General features: G+C 38.2%; 1 long non-coding RNA gene across 10 annotated transcripts in view; it reads left to right on the top strand.

Annotated features, from left to right (window-relative positions):
- Positions 1-18,175, top strand: part of LOC113930622 — a 61,296-nt gene that overhangs the window by 32,798 nt on the left and 10,323 nt on the right. For 9 of the 10 annotated variants that reach the window (XR_003522545.2, XR_003522553.2, XR_003522546.2 and 6 more), the window contains one exon: positions 17,279-17,405. The exons of the other annotated variant lie outside the window; for it this stretch is intronic. This is a non-coding gene — a long non-coding RNA (uncharacterized LOC113930622). The remainder of the gene's footprint in view (positions 1-17,278; positions 17,406-18,175) is intronic. 10 annotated transcript variants of the gene reach the window in all.

The following is an 18,175-nucleotide window of genomic DNA, read 5'->3' on the forward strand; positions in this document are numbered from 1 at the left end:
TTGAATAAACATTGGTATGGATATAATACCAATACACATATATATGATACTATATGTATCATCCCCTAAATGCAAACAATGTGTTACACATTTATATTTTTATATATCTTATACAGTTGTTTTTGGGTACTTGGCACTAGTAATTCTATATCATAATTTATGAGTAAAGAATATGTAGTTTTAATAATTTGATTCATTAGGTTGGTAGATTACCCTTTGAAAGTGTTCCAGTCTTATTCTCATAGATTATGTTTTTTCAAAAACAATAGTACATGTAAATGGTAAATAGTATAAAAATCAATTTGTACTAAAGTTAATTTGGTTAAAATTTCCTTCCCACCCCCGGTTTTCTAGTCCTCAATCTTCCATCTTTCCAGATAGAAAGTATTGTTACTAATCTCAGAGATAGTCTCTACATACATAAGTCAATAGTCTGGTTAAAAAGTCAGCATATTGTAGAAAAATCGCCTGATAAAAACTGAAAAAAAAATGAAAGAAATCTGTAGACCAACCTCTGATAGTGATATAGAAGCAGATAACCCAAATATAAGTTTGGTGATAAGATTCCACAAGCAGGGACGCCTGGGTGGCTCAGTCGTTAAGCGTCTGCCTTTGGCTCAGGTCGGTCCTGGGATCAAGCCCCGCATCAGGCTCCCTGCTCGGAGGGGAGCCTGCTTCTCCCTCTGCCTGCTGCTCCCCCTGCTTGTGTGCTCTCTCTTGCTCTCTCTCTATGACAAATAAATGCTTAAAAAAAAAAATTCCACAAGCAAATTCATGAGGAATACACAGGCAAGTGGTATTCATGCCAACTGCAAGGATGGTTCAATTTTAGGAAATCTGTGACTATCATTTAGGACATTGTAGGTCAAAGGAAAAACTATCACAAGAGTAGCTCTACAAGTTGACCTTTTTAGTATTTTTTTTTGATTTAAGTAAAATTACCAATCCATTTGGATCATATGGATCATATTTTGATGTCAGTCATCATATAATCTCACATTTGATTTTTTTCAAAGGGACAGCCAGTTGTCCAGTACTATTTATTGAAAATCCATCCTTTGCTTACTCATTTAAAATTATATCTGTCAAATATTAAATTCTCATAATTTGGGTCTGCATCTGGGCTCACTGGCTTCTGTCATTAACTCTCTTTTCCTGTGGCAGTTATGGAATTATTTTGATTTATAAGTATTATAAATGTCACTTTTTGCTGTGCTCATTTGCTGCCTGTCCACATTTAGATTCATTTGTGATAGCATTTCGTAGACTCCAAATTTCTTGGTTCTACACAATAATTTTTGTATCAATGTCTATTCATTATGGTTCCTGACTTCCTTACATACATAAGTCAATAGTTTACTAGAATAGGCTCCATCTTGAGTTTTTTCATTCTATTTTGTGTCAATTCTGCCCAAGGTTTTGTTCCTTTTTCTCAGCTGCTATTTTATTTTCTTTCTGCCAGATGTCCCATAAAGATGTCACATGGGGTGTGTGTGTGTGTGTGTGTGTGTGTGTGTGTGTGTGTGTGTGTGTGTGTGTGGAGAGAGACTTTATAATAGAAAAATTTACATGTTAAAATTAATATTCAGGGTGATTTTAATCAGAACACATGTAATAGAGTTACATCAGAAACAGTATAGGTAATGTTTCATGATCTAGGCTTTCTTGCATGCCTAGTTGCTGCACATTGCTTGTGTTCTTGGTTGAGTGAATAAGTAATTTTTATGGGATGTTCCATGGCTGTCCTAGTCATAAAGAGCCCTCTCCCTTGCGATGTGTCTTTGCATGGCTCAAACAGGACCCTTTGTCATATACAAGTCATTCAGTTTTACGTTCTAAAAATCATTGGTTTAGCATTTAATGTGACTATAGGCTGTGCATCAGAATACATGGCTATTTGAAATGAAAATTCATGTATACCATAATAAGAGTTTACTTACTAGTAAACCTTTTGGTTGTCTTTCATAAGTCATGGTGTAGTGAAAACTTGATCCATGTATCCTTATTTCTGTATGACAACATGGTGGAATCCTTGCAAAAGTTGATAAAAATATGAACAGTTTTTGTTTATTAAAGTTCCAAATTGCCCATCTAAAAATGTTTTAATATATGCCACAGTGCTTTTATTTAACTATTTTATAGTTGCTTAAGTAATTTTCTTCAAAATATACAAGATTGTGGACTGCTTAACCTGTATTTTAGGACTGTATCACAAAACGGGTTTTCCAGAATTTTCTTGCACACCAGGGATCTCACAAGGATAATACAAACTTCATTCAGTTTGTAATGAGTAAGTCTCATTTTTAGCACACACAGAGTATCAAAATGTATGGTAACCTATTTATAGAGTAAAAATTTTTTTGAGTGGATGTCCCCATTCTTTTCACTATTAAATAAACTTTTTTGTTTTTAGAAAAGTTTTAGATTTATGTGAAAGTTACAAAGAGTTCTCATATACCCCATACTCAGGTCATCTTACATTAACATTTTATATTTTACTATGGTACATTTGTCACATTCCCCCTCTCCCTAGCCCTTGGTAAACTCTAATCTACTTTCAGTCTCTGAATTTGCCAGTTCAAGCTACCTCATATAATTGGAGCAGTGCAATATTTGTCCTTTTGTGTATGGCTTATGTCACTTAACATATCTGCAAGGTTCATCATCGATGTTATTGCATGTGCCAGAACTTCATGGTTTTTTTAATGGCAGAGTGATATTCCATTGTATGTATATGCCACATTTTGCTTATATATACATGTATTAGCATATATTTATTTACATACATATTTTGTTTATCCACCATCTGTCTAATGGATAGCACTGCTCTAGAACATACTTTTGGTTAATTGTTATCACATTTTATTAGTCTAAATTGGTCATAGTAAACTGAACAATAGGAAATTATTTAACTCTTGCAATAAAATCCTGAAATTGTCTCTGGATAAAACTTCAGTCCACTGGAATTATGAAGCATCCATATTCCTTTTAGCACAGGCTGTCAAAAATTAACAAAAATGTTCTCCTATTCTAGATGTGATACCTTTGGCATCACTGTCTTAGTTAAAAGTAAACAGTAACACTAATTGGGTGAATAGTTTTGTGATTTAAAAAATATTTTAGAGAGTGGGGGGTGGGGGCAAAGGAAGAGGGACAAGCAGACACCATGTTGAGCGTGGAGCCGAAACCAAGAGTCAGACACTTAACCAATTGAGCCACCCAAGTGCCTCAGCTATTATTTTTAATGTAGGCTAGTACATTATGTAGAATTATTACCCACTTCCTGAACATCTCTTTTCTTTCCTTCCTTCCTTCCTAGTCTCTTTACTTTCTGAGGGCCTTTAGTCAGTTTCTCTAGGGAAGAATAAGTTCAAATCTATACCTATTGCTCAAAGAATTATTTTCTTGCCTCCATTATAAAATGTATTAAAAAATTAGAAAAGGCGTAGGTATTCATTGTAAAAAAATTGAAATAAAAAGAACCATAGCACAATTAAAAAAAGAATATGTAGAAGTACTCAGGTTGTTGGTACATTTCTTTCTAGTATGTTTATGTATATTAATAATGTTTTTAGATACTCTTTTCTTGAGTACAGTTGAAATACAGTGTTACATCAGTTTCAGGTGAACAACTTAGTGATTAGATGACTCGAGTTAAGAAGAACATTTCCTATCTTTAAATATGAATGCATACAAGTCTTTGGGCCATGATTTTTTATATAATATTTACATCTTTTTTTAAACATTACGATTATTTTAAATTTTTTAAATAAAATTTGAATGTAACAATGTAGTTAACATACTTCTGGGAACATTTTTGTGTGCATGCCTCCTTGATGATTTCTTTTATTATAATCTTGTTAGAGACCGATTGTGTTTTGTCTGTTTTGCATCTCTTGATTAGCCTATGTGAATGAAATCGAGTGTAAAGTAATTAGACCCACATTCAAGAAGCAGATATTGTTCATATACCCCCTACATCTCTTCACACTTAATTCATTCTCACCTCTGGCAAGCATAATCATCCTGTGCCCTGCTATTTATCCACTATTCTTTGCTTTCCGAGACAGCCCTGTGTAACGAGTTGGCTCTGTTCCTTTCTCTTTCACAAAATGATACACTTTTAATGATCATAAGATTATTTTACCCTTCTAATTAATTTTTCACTTCCTACTAAATTCAACTATTTTTTTCTCATTTCAGTATCTCTTCATTGTCTCTTATTTGTTTGTTCTATTTCAGGCAGCATTCCATTTTATGCAGTATTCTTTTTTTAGAGTATTGTTTGGATAACAACAGTTCACATCAACTGAGCACACACAGTAAGCATTAACACACTGTTGTACATGTGCATTAGCTCAGTTTCAATGCTCAGGAAGTACATTCTAATATTATCCCTTATTTTTTCAGATGGGGTAATTGAGGTCAGTTAACACCCAGTAACATTGCCCCCAAATGTCACAGAATCAGGCACTTTGGCCCCAAAGTCTCTGCTCCATAGGCTCTCTCTCTTCTTTATCAATGATGCTTTAGTTGTGGTTAAAAAAAAAAGAAAACATGAGGTCCTTATCAGTGTCTGGTGATGACTGTGTTCCTAGGAAGATCAGTAACTCTTTAAGAATTGCCTTTTTCTAAAAGATTTATTTATTTATTTTAGAGAGAGTGAGCAAGCATGAGGGGGAGAGGCAGAGGGAGAGAGAGAATCTCAAGCAGATTCCCCGCTGAGTGCAGAGCTCAACACGGGGCTCGATCCCACAACCCCGAGATCATGACCTGAGCTGAAATCAAGAGTTGGACGCTTAACCGACTTCAGCCACTCAGGCACACTCCCCCACTGGCTTTTAACTAAGTGCAGTAGTGCAGGATGTACTCTAGAGTTAGGAGGTCTTGGATGAGATTCCAAAATAAAAGATTTAAGAAATCCCATACCTTATGTTAGGACGAGAGCGTGTGGTAAAGAATGTAGTGAGGTGGCTTTTCGTCAGGATGGTTGTGGGCATTGACCCCAAGAATCATCCAGAACACTTACAGTAAAAAGGACAAAGACTAGCCCTGCTTTCATCGGGAGGAGGGATGAGCCTGATGCCTTTTGGTTGTGGTACACTTAGCGCAAAATGTTTTTTGATGCCCGTAAACACCAATAAAGGTAATCTTTGATGACTGCCAGCCAGAATGCCCAGTGTACTCTGTACTCAGGACCCTTCCTGTATTGAGTTGTCTGCCCTTTGGATGAGGTGCTTTTACTGTGCTTGGTTTTTAAAAAGGCTCTGAAAGCTTCCTTTCCATTTCCTGGCTCACATCTCGCCATCAATTACCTGTCAAAAAGATTTGGTTTATTTTAAGCTTTAAAAGTGATACTGGCAGAGGTGGGAATAAAACCAGCTTCTGAATTGTCAGTTTTAGACTACGAGAGAGAGAGAGAGAGAAGGAGAAAGGGGCATTTTTAAGTGAAAAGCATCAGTTTTTATGCATGGGCTAACTCTAAACTGGGCAAGCTTCCTGCAAGGAGAGAGGGATAAATACTTTTTACTGCGTTCTTGCAGTTTGGGTGGGGTTCATGGACATGCTTCCCTGCTTGGCCGTTTTAATGATTAAAAGAAGCCCCCTGTTGTGCCTGAAGCTCTCTCATCCTTGGAAGTTAAGGTCAGTTTACCTTCATTGCTCCCTCCCTGTTTTGCAGTAGAGTATGTGAATCAGAAACACATAGGTCTCCCTGTAGTCTGTCCTGGACCCCATCCATACAAAGGTCCTTTCTAGGACCCCTTGGCATATTGTGAGGTGCCTCCCAGCACACCTCAATATTAATAAGAAATCAGAATTGCCTCAGGACAACATTGATAAGATGTCTCCTCAAGTGAGCTAGGAAGCAAAACTCCAGGTGGGAGTTTGCCATCAACAAATACGGAACAATCTCTTAGGTGATGAAATTCTGCAATGCCTAATTAGTATGAGTTCCTGTCTTCAACATGGTTGCTATCTGAAAAGGTTCTAATATAATTTTGTCACCTGTAGCGCCCCTGCTCTATGGGAACCATATGATCACAATTGGCATCTCCACCCATTGGCTTTAAGGACAGTCTTCCTGCAAGTGAACAGGAAGTTGTTTTAGTATAGTGCTAGCACTTTTGGTCTGAGCCAGCCGGGGTTCTTCTAAACACTGTGGTTCTCGACTATCCACTGATGGGCTTGATTGTATTTTTCTAGTTAGTAAATGTCTATCACTGTCAGTAGCTCTTATGGTTCCTCTAAGATTTTACAGCCATTTTCCTACATTGGTAGTACAGCTAAGCTTAGCAGGTTTTTTTTTTTTTTAATAAATGCTTTTGGAATATTTTGTTTTCTTGAAAGTGTGCTACTGCCATCCCTCTCTTCTAATTATCCATTTGCCCCTCCTAAGCATGCTCTTGTAGACACTGCTTTGTTGTATTGCCAACAGCCTCCACTGGAGAATTGCTGTCCTGAAATAGGATGCACATCTCAGACATGGTGCTGCTTTTATTTTTCTAGCTGAATTGATTCTTCAGATGGGATTTAACACCCAATCAGCAACTAAACTCAGCAAAGGATTATCTTGCCATGTATATAGTTGTGATGAATTTCCAGTTTTGGTTTTTGTGTGGACAAATGAGAAGCAAATCTTCTATATGTAATTGTGACCTTGTCCTTTGGAAATTTCTGGAGCACAGCTCTGTTCCAAAGTTTAGACCAAATAAAATTTTAGTAAAAACTGCTGCTTATTAAAAAAAAAAAAAAAAAAGCATTGCATCTTAAGGGCTTTTGATTTTTGGAACTGTAGTCATACATACACGTGTAAACACATAGTGATACATCAGTCACTGTTTTTAGGTGCAGTGTTTAATTTTAGTTAGAAAACCTATTACCTAGTTGGGCTATTTCCATCCTGTGCAAATAGTACAGTCATGTTGCCCAATAAGATTACAGGTTGGACACCCATTTTCTAAATACTGAGACATTAACTGCATTTTGTAGTGCAATAACATAGACTTTTGCTATCAGATGGCAGTCTTCTGTGGGGAAATTTGGCATTCTGATCAGACACTAGGATAGATAATATCAAAAACCTGGATAGCTATACTTTCACATATTTATGTATTCACATTAACTCACGTTGCTCATGTCCTATGCTATAACTTCAGTCCTCTTCCCTTTATTTGATGATGCTGCCTAGAGGCTTACAAATAACAGTCTGGCTTTATGAAGTTCCTAATGGTCCACTCTGCATTGCCCCTTTAGGGGTGACATTACATGCCAACTTACCAGCGTATTTGCCGGTTGCAGTTCATTAGAATCCCTCCATTCTGTGCCAGTACAATGAGGCTCTTAAAGAATTTGCTGCAAATTATCGTGCTTTTGTGTTGGCATCTGTGTTGCTTAGCACATTATAGTGCTTCACGTGTGTAACTGTTGTTTACTTTTAGTTCAGTGTTGCTCAGTAGATTGGGTATATTCTAATAGTATTAACTATTTAGCTGTTACTATTTAGTATTAACTATTTACCTTTGCTCCTTCAGTTGACTGCCTGGAATAATGTCTATTAGCAAAACATTAGATATTAGGATCTGCCACCCGTGGGTTGAGTGGTTCTGGAAGTACTGTTCTTAGCCGTATTATGAAACCACAGGTCCATGAGTTGTTATACTGCCATTATTCATTTAATCAAAAAATGTACCCAGAATTTTATCTTGGTGAGCCATCATTTGTTGAATAGTATTCATCTAAAGCATAGTCACCAAGGTGATTCAAATATATTTGTTGAGTCTTAGACTTTTTCCACATTAAGAAAATTTTGGTATTCCACTGTCTTGTTTGGTTGTGAGTTGTCATATTTTTCCTGTTTGTTGCCGGAAATATATGTTGTCTAGTTGTTGACTCAGCAGTTCCTCTGTATTGTAGATCTGGTCCTGCTAAGATTTTCTTTTTACCACCTGTGGTCACATGTAGGGGTACCTTCTGTTTTTGAGGTTCTTTAGTGACTCTTCTTTGTCAAATCTTGCCTCTGTTACTTCACTACTGGATCATTATTTAGCCCAGTTAAAATACGGGATCATCAGGGGCGCCTGGGTGGCTGATGGTTAAGCGTCTGCCTTTGGTTCAGGTCATGATCCCAGGGTCCTGGGATTGAGCCCCGCATCAGGCTCCCTGCTTGGTGGGGGCCCTGCTTCTCCCTCTCCCTCTGCTATTCCCCCAGTTTGTGCTCTCTTGCTCTCTCTGTCAAATAAATAAAATCTTAAAAAAAAAAAGGGATCATCTTGTGACTTCATGGTATCACTGGAAAATTTACATGTCCTAGTGGATGAGAATATTTCAATGATAGGGCTAATCTCCATGTGGTATTCCTTTATCTCTAATCTTTGCTTACATGTTTACATGTTATGCCTACACATACTGGGCAGTTTGATACTTTGACAAATCCTTTACCTGCACTCATGGCCAAGATACTGGTAAGCACTATTTGGGGGCAGCCTGTCAATGGGGTTATAGCTAACAAGTGTCCTCTCAATTTTGTCATAAAATTAAATGCCTATCTTAGCAACCTTGCTAATCAGTGTGACTCTGAATAAGGCAAATAACTTCTTTTAAAAAAATAATAATTACTGTGATATAATTCATATACTCTGAAATTACCCTTTTACATTTCAGTGGCTTTTAGTATATTCATAGAATTGTGCAGTCATTATTTCTGTATTACTATAAAACATTTTTATCACCCCAGAAAGAAGCCCCACACCCAGTAGCAGTAATTCCTCATTTTCCTCTTCCGCAATCCCTGAAACCACTAATCTAACTTTTTGTCCCTGTGGGTTGGTCTGTTCTAGACATTCATATGAATGGAATCATACAGTATGTGGCCTTTATGTCGACGGCTTCTATCACGTAGCATGTTTTGGTGATTTTACCCACCAATTTAATATTAGGTGGGGTATGGGTTTTTTGGTAGATTCCTTAGGATTTTTATGTATAAGATTATATCCCCTACAAATACGGATCATTGTACTTCTTTCTTTCTAATCTTGTTGATTTTTACTTCTTTTTTCTGCCTAATTACTCTGGATAAAACCTCCTGTACAGTATTGGCAAGAGCAGGCTTCCTGGTCTTAGTGGAAATACACTTTTTTTCTATTAATTACAATGATAGCTGTACAGTTTTTGTAGATGCCCTTTGTCAAATGTAGAAAATTCCCTTCTATTCTAGTTTGTTGAGGTTTTCATTTTTTTAAATCATGAGTGGTTGTCATCAAATTTGTCAAATGCTTTTTCTGCATTTGTTGACATGATCATGAGGTTTCCTCTTTATTCTGTAAATACAGTGTATTAGATTCATTGATTTTCAGATATTAAGCCAACTTTGCTGTACTGAGGTAAATCTGACTTGGTCATGGTATATGATCATTTTCATTTCTAGATTTGGTTTGCTAATGTTACGTTGGACATTTTTGGAAATCTGTATTCAAAAGGTAGCTTGCTCTATAGTTTCCTCATTTTATCTTTGTCTGGCTTTGTTATCAGGCTAATGTGGACCTCACAGAATGAGTTGGAAAGTGTTTTCTTCTCTAATATTTTTTTGGGAACATTAAGCAAGGGACTGGTATTAATTCTTTAAACGTTTCACCTATTAAAGTCATCTGTTCAAGGACTCTTTTTGGGGGGACTTTTATAGATTAATTATCATATTTATTTTTATAGGTCTATTCAGATTTTTCTTCTTGAGTCAGATTTGGTTGTGTCTTTTTATGTGTAATGTAATTAAACATACTGATAAGGTAGGACTGATGTCTATTGTTTTCCTATTTGTTTTCCATGTGTCTTACGTCTTTTTGTTTCTTTTACTGTATTTTCTAACATTCTTTTCATGGTTGCTCTGGTATTTCAATTAACATCTTACATTAAAATAATTGTTTTCAGGTTAATACCAACTTAATTTCAATTGTGGACAAAATTTGCTCCACTGTATCTTTGTTCCCTCCCCTCTTTGTGCTGTTATTATTATACAGATTACATCTGTATGCAATGTAAACACATTAACACAGTCCTCTAGTTACTCCTTTATGCTACTGTCTTCAAGTCAGAAATGAGCAAAAAATGTTACAATTAAAATTGAATTTTTTTGTCTTTTAAATTTATCTATGCATTTACTTTTACTTGTGCTCTTTTATTTTTCATATATATATGAGTTACTGTCTAGTGTCCTTTCATTTCTGCCTGTAGGACTCTTTTGTATCTCTTGTAAGGCGTGTCTGTTAGCACTGAATTCTTTTAATTTTTGTGTATCTGGGAGTGTCATAATTTCTCCTTCATTTCTCCAGGATAGTTTTGCTGGATACAGAATTCTCGGTCAACGTTCATTTCCTTCAGTAGTTTGAATATAATCATCCCACTATTTTCTGCTCTCTATGGTTTATGAAAACTTAACTTAAGATCCATTACATATGATGAGTTTTTCTCTTGCTGCCTTCAAGATTCTGAAGTAACTTTGACAATTTGATTATTATGAGTCTAGATTTGATTTGAATGTCGTTGAGTTTATCCTTCTTGGCATACATTGATCTTCTTGCATGATGTATAGATTAATACTTTTTCATCAAATTTGGCAAGTTTTGGCCATTATTCATTCACATAATCTTTCTGTCCTCTTCTCACCTTTGTTTGGCTCCCATTGTGTTTGTCATCTTTACTGAGGTAATTCTTTTTCACTACTTTATAATAAATAAGAGAACATAAGGCTTTATGTAGTACAGGCTGAATCTCATTAGTGGTGGTCTTGTTTTGTTGCTTGTTAAGTGTGTTTGATCGTAATTTACATTTCTTTTTTGACCCAATAGTTATTTACTGTGGTGTTTCATATTGAGAATTTCTGGTTTGAACTACCTCATGTATATATGATATATGTGTTACATAATTATGTATTTATTGTATATAAGCATATAATGAATAAACTTCCATGTTTTTATAATTAACATATAAAATTATATATAAAATAAACTGCTCACATTGTGATTAGTGTGGTTGCTGTCCTTTTGTACGTGCCTAGTTTTTTTTTTTTTAATTTTATTGTTATGTTAGTCACCGTACAATACATCATTAGTTTTTGATGTGGCAATCCACGATCCATTGTTTTCGTATAACACCCAGTGCTCCATGCAGTACGTGCCCTCCTTAATACCCATCACCGGACTAACCCATCCCCCCTCCCCCTCCCCTCTAAAACCCTGTTCATTTCTCAGAGTCCAAAGTCTCTCATGGTTCATCTCTCCCTCCGATTTCCCCCCCCTTCATTGTTCCCTTCCTTCTCCTAATGTCCTAAGTGAAACCATATGATAATTGACTTTCTCTGCTTGACTTAGTTCACGTAGCATAAACTCCTCCAGTCCCATCCACGTTGATGTAAAAGTTGGGTATTCATCCTTTCTGATGGCTGAGTCATATTCCATTGTATATATGGACCGCATCTTCATTTATCCATTCATCTGTTGAAGGGCATCTCGGCTTTGTCCACAGTTTGGCTATTGCGGACATTGCTGCTATGAGTATTAGGGTGCATATGGCCCTTCTTTTCACTACATCTGTGTCTTTGGGGTAAATACCCAGGACTGCAATTGCTGGGTCATAGGGTAGCTCTATTTTTAAATTTTTGAGGAACCTCCACACTGTCTTCCAAAGTGGCTGTACCAACTTGCATTCCCACCAACAGTGTAAGAGGGTTCCCCTTTCGCCACAACCTCTCCAACATTTGTTGTTTCTTGCCCTGTCCATTTTTGCCATTCTGACTGGTGTAAGGTGGTATCTCAATGTGGTTTTGATTTGGATTTGGATTTGGATTTCCCTGATGGCTAATGATGATGAACATTTTTTCATGTGTCTGTTAGCCATGTGTATGTCTTCTTCAGAGAACTGTCTGTTCATATCTTCTGCCCACTTTTTGACTTGATTATTTGTTTTTTGGGTGTTGAGTTTGAGAAGTTCTTTATAGATCTTGGATACCAGCCCTTTATCTGTAGTGTCATTTGCAAATATCTTCTCCCATTCTGTGGGTTGCCTCTTTGTTTTGTTGACTGTTTCCTTTGCTGTGCAGAAGCTTTTGATCTTGATGAAGTCCCAAAAGTTCATTTTTGCTTTTGTTTCACTAGTTTTTGGAGATGTATCTTGAAAGAAGTTGCTGTGGGCGATGTCAAAGAGCTTACTGCCTATGTTCTCCTCTGGGATTTTGATGGCTTCCTGTCTCACATTGAGGTCTTTCATCCACTTTGCGTTTATCTTTGTGAATGGTGTTAGAGAATGGCCGAGTTTCATTCTTCTGCATTTGGCTGTCCAATTTTCCCAGCACCATTTACTGAAGAGACTGTCTTTTTTCCATTGCATGTTTTTTCCTGCTTTGTCAAAGATTATTCTGTTCTCTATTCTGTTCCATTGGTCTTTCTGTCTGTTTTTGTGCCAGTACCATGCTGTCTTGGTGATCACGGCTCTGTAATATAGCTTGAAATCGGTCAACGTGATGCCCCCAGCTTTGTTTTTCTTTTTCAACATTTCCCTGGCGATTCGGGGTCTTTTCTGATTCTATACAAATTTCAGGATTGTTTGTTCCAGCACTTTGAAAAATGTCATTGGAATTTTGATCGGGATGGCATTGAAGGTATAGATTGCTCTGGGTAGCGTAGACGTTTTAATGATGTTTATTCTTCCTATCCATGAGCATGGAATATTTTTCCATCTTTTTGTGTCTTCTTCAATTTCTTTCATGAGGGTTCTGTAGTTCCTAGAGTATAGATCCTTTACCTCTTTGGTTGTGTTTTTTCTGAGGTATCTTACGGTTTTTGGTGCTATTGTAAATGGAATCGTTTCTCTAATTTCTCTTTCTACAGTTGCATTGTTAGTGTATAAGAAAGCAACTGATTTCTGTGGATTGATCTTGTATCCTGGCACATTACTGAATTGCTGTATGAGTTCTAGTAATTTGGGGGTGGAGTCTTTTGGGTTTTCCACATAAAGTATCATGTCGTCTGCGAAAAGAGAGAGTTTGACTTCTTCTTTGCCAATTTGAATACCTTTTATTTCTTTTTGTTGTCTGATTACTGTTGCTAGGACTTCTGGTACTATGTTGAACAATAGAGGTGAGAGTGGGCATCCTTGACAGGTTCCTGATCTTAAGGGAAAGGCTCTCATCTTTTCCCCATTGAGGATGATATTCGCTGTGGGTTTTTCATAGATGGCTTTTATGAACTTGAGGAATGTTCCCTCTATCCCTATGCTCTGAAGAGTTTTAATCAGGAAAGGATGTTGTATTTTGTCAAATGCTTTTTCTGCGTCAATTGAGAGGACCGTATGGTTCTTCTCCTTCCTCTTATTAATGTGTTCTGTCACATTGATTGATTTGCAAATGTTGAACCACCCTTGCATCCTGGGGATAAATCCCACTTGGTCATGGTGCATGATCCTTTTAATGTATTGTTGGATCCTATTAGCTAGGATTTTGTTGAGGATTTTGGAATCCATATTCATCAGGGATGTTGGTCAGAAATTCTCCTTTTTGATGGAGTCTTTGCCTGGTTTGGGGATTAAGGTAATGCTGGCCTCATAGAATGAGTTTGGAAGTTTTCCTTCTGTTTCTGTTTTTTGAAACAGCTTCAGTAGAATAGGTATTATTTCTTCTTTGAATGTTTGGTAGAATTCCCCAGGAAATCCATCAGGCCCCGGACTCTTGTTTTTTGGGAGGTTTTTGATCACTGCTTCAATCTCGTTACTGGTTATTGGCCTATTCAGGTTGTCAGTTTCTTCCTGTTTCAGTCTTGGCAGCTTTATAGGTTTCCAGGAAGGCCTCCATTTCATCCAGATTGCTTAGTTTATTGGCATATAGTTGTTGATAATAATTTCCAGTAATTGTTTTCTATTTCCTTGGTGTTAGTCGTGATCTCTCCCCTTTCATTCATAATTTTATTAATTTGGGTCCTTTCTCTTTTCTTTTGGATAAGTCTGGCCAGTGGTTTATCGATCTTATTAATTCTTTCAGAGAACCAGCTTCTAGTTTCATTGATCTGATCTGATCAGAAACCAGGTGTTTCTGGTTTCTAATTCATTGATCTCTGCTCTAATCTTAATTATTTCTCTTCTAATGCGTGGCTTAGGCATCGTTTGTTGCTTTTTCTCTAGTTCTTTAAGGTGTAGAGTTAGTTGGTGAATTCGGGATTTTTCTATTTTTTTGAGTGAAGCTTGGATGGCTATGTATTTCCCCCTTAGGACTGCCTTTGCAGTATCCCATAGGTTTTGGACTGATGTGTTTTCATTCTCATTGATTTCCATGAATTGTTTAAGTTCTTCTTTGATTTCCTGGTTGACCCAAACATTCTTGAGCAGAGTAGTCTTTAGCTTCCAAGTGTTTGAATTTCTGCCAATTTTTTTCTTGTGATTGAGTTCCAGTTTTAAAGCATCGTGGTCTGAGAATATGCAGGGAATAATCTCAATCTTTTGGTATCGGTTGAGACCTGATTTGTGACCCAGTATGTGGTCTGTTCTGGAAAAAGTTCCATGTGCGCTCAAGAAGAATGAGTATTCTGTTGTTTTAGGGTGGAATGTTCTGTAAATATCTATGAGGTCCATCAGGTCCAGTGTATCATTCAAAGCTCTTGTTTCCTTGTTGATTTTCTGCTTAGATGATCTGTCTATTGCTGAGAGTGGAGTATTGAGGTCTCCTACAATTAATGTATTGTTATCAATATAACTTTTTATTTTGGTTAACAGTTGGCTTATGTAGATGGCTGCTCCCATGTTGGGAGCATAGATATTTACAATTGTTAGATCTTCTTGTTGGATAGACGCTTTAAGCATGATATAGTGTCCTTCTGTGTCTCTAATTACAGACTTTAAAATCTAATTTGTCTGATATAAGAATTGCTATCCCAGCTTTCTTTTGAGGTCCGCTGGCATGGAAGATGGATCTCCATCCCTTCACTTTCAGTCTGGATGTATCTTTAGGTTCAAAATGAGTCTCTTGTAGACAGCATATGGATGGGTCCTGTCTTTTGATCCAGTCTGCAACCCTGTGCCGTTTTATGGGAGCATTTAGGCCGTTCACGTTGAGAGTGATTATTGAAAGATATGAATTAATTGTCATCATGTTGCCTGTGAAGACGTTGTTTTTATAGATTGTCCCTGTAAATTTCTGTTGTATATGTCTCTTGGGGTCTTTCTCCTTTTATAGAAACCCCCTTAATATTTCTTGCAGGGCCGGCTTAGCGGTCACATATTCTTTCAGTTTCTGCCGGTCGTGGAAGCTCTGCATCTCTCCATCCATTCTAAATGACAGCCTTCCCGGATAACGTATTCTTGGCTGCATATTCTTCTCATTTAGTACCTTGAATATGTCTTGCCAGGCCTTTCTGGCTTGCCAGGTCTCTGTGGATAGGTCTGATGTTATTCTGATGTTCCTCCCTTTGTAGTAAGGAATGTCTTCCCCCTAACTGCCCTTAATGGTTTCCTTGGTTCTAAGATTTGCAACTTTTACTATTACATGCTGGCGTGCTGGCCTATTTTCCTTGATCTTTGGAGGGGTCCTCTCTGCCTCTAGGACGCGAATGTTTGTTTCATTCTCCAGATTAGGGAAGTTCTCAGCTACGATTTGCTTAAATACATCTTGTCCTCTCTCTCTCTCCACTCTCTCCAGGATTCCAATTATTCTGACATTGGAATGCTTCATGGTGTCACTTATTTCTCTAATTCTATTTTCATGGATTCTGAGTTGTTTTTCCCTGGCCTCCTCTTTTTTTTTTAAATTTTATTTATTTATTTGACAGTGAGAGAGAGAGACACAGCGAGAGAGGGAACACAAGCAGGGGGAGTGGGAGAGGGAGAAGCAGGCTTCCCGCCGAGCAGGGAGCTCGATGCGGGGCTCGATACCAGGACCCTGGGACCATGACCTGAGCTGAAGGCAGACGCATAACAACTGAGCAACCCAGGCGCCCCTCCCTGGCCTCCTCTTTTCCCTTTTTATCTATTATATTGTCTTCCAGGTCGCTTATCCGTTCTTCTGCCTCACTTACTCTAGCTGTTAGATTATCTAGATTGGACTGGATCTCATTGATAGCATTTTTAAGTTCTGCCAATTCAGCTTTCATTTCTGCCCTTAGAGACTCTATGTTGCCATTAATTGATTTCTCCATTCTAGCCATTGTCTTCACAATTGCTAGCCTGAATTCCATCTCCGACATCTTGGTTATATCTGCATCCATTTGTAAATCTGAGGCATAAGTCATAATCTCTGAGTCTTTTCTAATTTGGAGCTTCCTCCTCCTAGTCATTCTGTTTTGTGTTTGAGAGAATGTATAGAGTCCAAATTATTGACCAGGACCCAAGCAAGATGCACCTGTTTTCTTGGGACCTTAGGGTTGCTGGCCTCTTGTTTTCCCAGCCTCTCTTCTGGGGGAGGGGCCTGCCACACTGTTACTCAGGTAACCCTGTTTGGGTAGAGTTGCCCTGCCCCCCTGTGGCGGGGGATGGGCTCAGCGGGAATCAGTTTTGGGGGCTTTTGTTCTCTGGTGGCTTTCCCTGGTGGCTTTTGGCATCTCTTCCGGGAGTCAGAGCAGAGGAGACCATTTCCAACCCTCTGCCTCAGAGCAGAGAGATCGCAGTCTGTTCTTCAGTGAGCTCTCCAGGCCACACCGTCTCCGTTTCTGTCTGTGCTGCTATAACCTGCAGCCGCCTGGGTTGTGCGCCCCTCCGCAGCGCTCCCAGTCCTGCCTCCAGGTCGGGCACGTCTCTGCCGTTTGTGCTTCTAAAACCGCCAGCTGCTCCCAGTTCGCGCGCGTGACCCCACCGCTCCGGGTTTCTGCCCCGGGGACTGCCCTAAAGTCCTTTCCCCGCCGCTACCAGTCTACGAGTCTGTGCCCCGTCCCCAGTGCGCGAGGCTGTCGCTCAATAGCAGTGTAGGATCCCCACAGACAGACTCCCTCCCGCTGCTGTTTATCCTCCGATATGTGCCCGCAGAATCAGGGCTCCCCACTTCGTACCTCGAAACCAATCGCCTGCGATATTCTGTTTGTAGAGATCGAGATCTTCTTACATCTCAGGCTGGTTTCATGGGTGCTCAGAGTGGTCTGGTAAGATACCCATCTCAATTCCGGGGACCAGTTGAAATAGGGTCCCCTACTCCTCCGCCATCTTTCCTCTCCCTGTACATGCCTAGTTCTTAATAACATTAGTACAGCGAGTCCCTCTTTCTTTCTTTTTAAAAAAAAAAAAAGTCTTTATTTTCATGTACTTATTCTTCCAGGAGACCCTTAAAAACAACTTGTCAAGTCCTCACCATGAATACCATTGGAATTGCAGTTGGAATGGCACTGAATGCATAGATTGATTTTTGGAGAGCTATCGTCTGTATAATCTCATACATGAATGTGGTATGTTTCTCCTTTTATTCAGGTCTTAAGTATTGTGTGTATCTGTTATACTTATTATCTTCAATATTTTTTCCTAGTTTCTGAAGGAAATAGGCAGATGTCCTAGGAACTGAGATTCTGTTTCGAAAAGTACAGAAGATGTCATCTGCGTAGACTAGATTCTTCAGTATAAAAGGTCATACAAAATGTATTTTTTTGGATATCATGGTAACATTACTTCCACGTGGCCCTAGGAGTCTGCCTTATTTATAGTGTTCCATATCCTTGTTTTGTATTAATTACAGAGATGATTTCTAATACTAGGGAAATTATGTAGTAAGCCATTTGTTTTTAGTGCTGCCAGCATCCCATCAATTCTTCTTTCCCATTTAGAAGTGCGTCCTCTATACTTAAGCTTCTGGGAACTCGGTGCCCATTGTATACAGGATATGTACCCATTGAAGACCTTCATGCCCTCCAATATAAGGCTAACTTGTTGTGTTCTCACTACAAAAGTTTAGAATCAGAGAGGTAAGAGTCCTGTTCTACCTGATGGTTTTGTTTCAATTTTAAGAGCACCTCTCCAAGAGGGAGCTAGAGAACATCCAGGATTCTGAGAGGGATTTTGAACTTAGATCCTATGAGAAGCATCATAGGAATTAGGGCTGTTTAGATTGTGGGAGACAACACGTCCAAAATAAAGAGTTTGATAATCTGTTTTCAGATCTTTGATAGAGTCAGGAATAGTTGATTTTTGCTGCTTTTGAAGGTAGTTCTAGTTAATGGATAAA

The sequence above is a fragment of the Zalophus californianus genome, chromosome X (genome assembly GCF_009762305.2).
Source record: "Zalophus californianus isolate mZalCal1 chromosome X, mZalCal1.pri.v2, whole genome shotgun sequence".
Taxonomy (NCBI): domain Eukaryota; kingdom Metazoa; phylum Chordata; class Mammalia; order Carnivora; family Otariidae; genus Zalophus; species Zalophus californianus.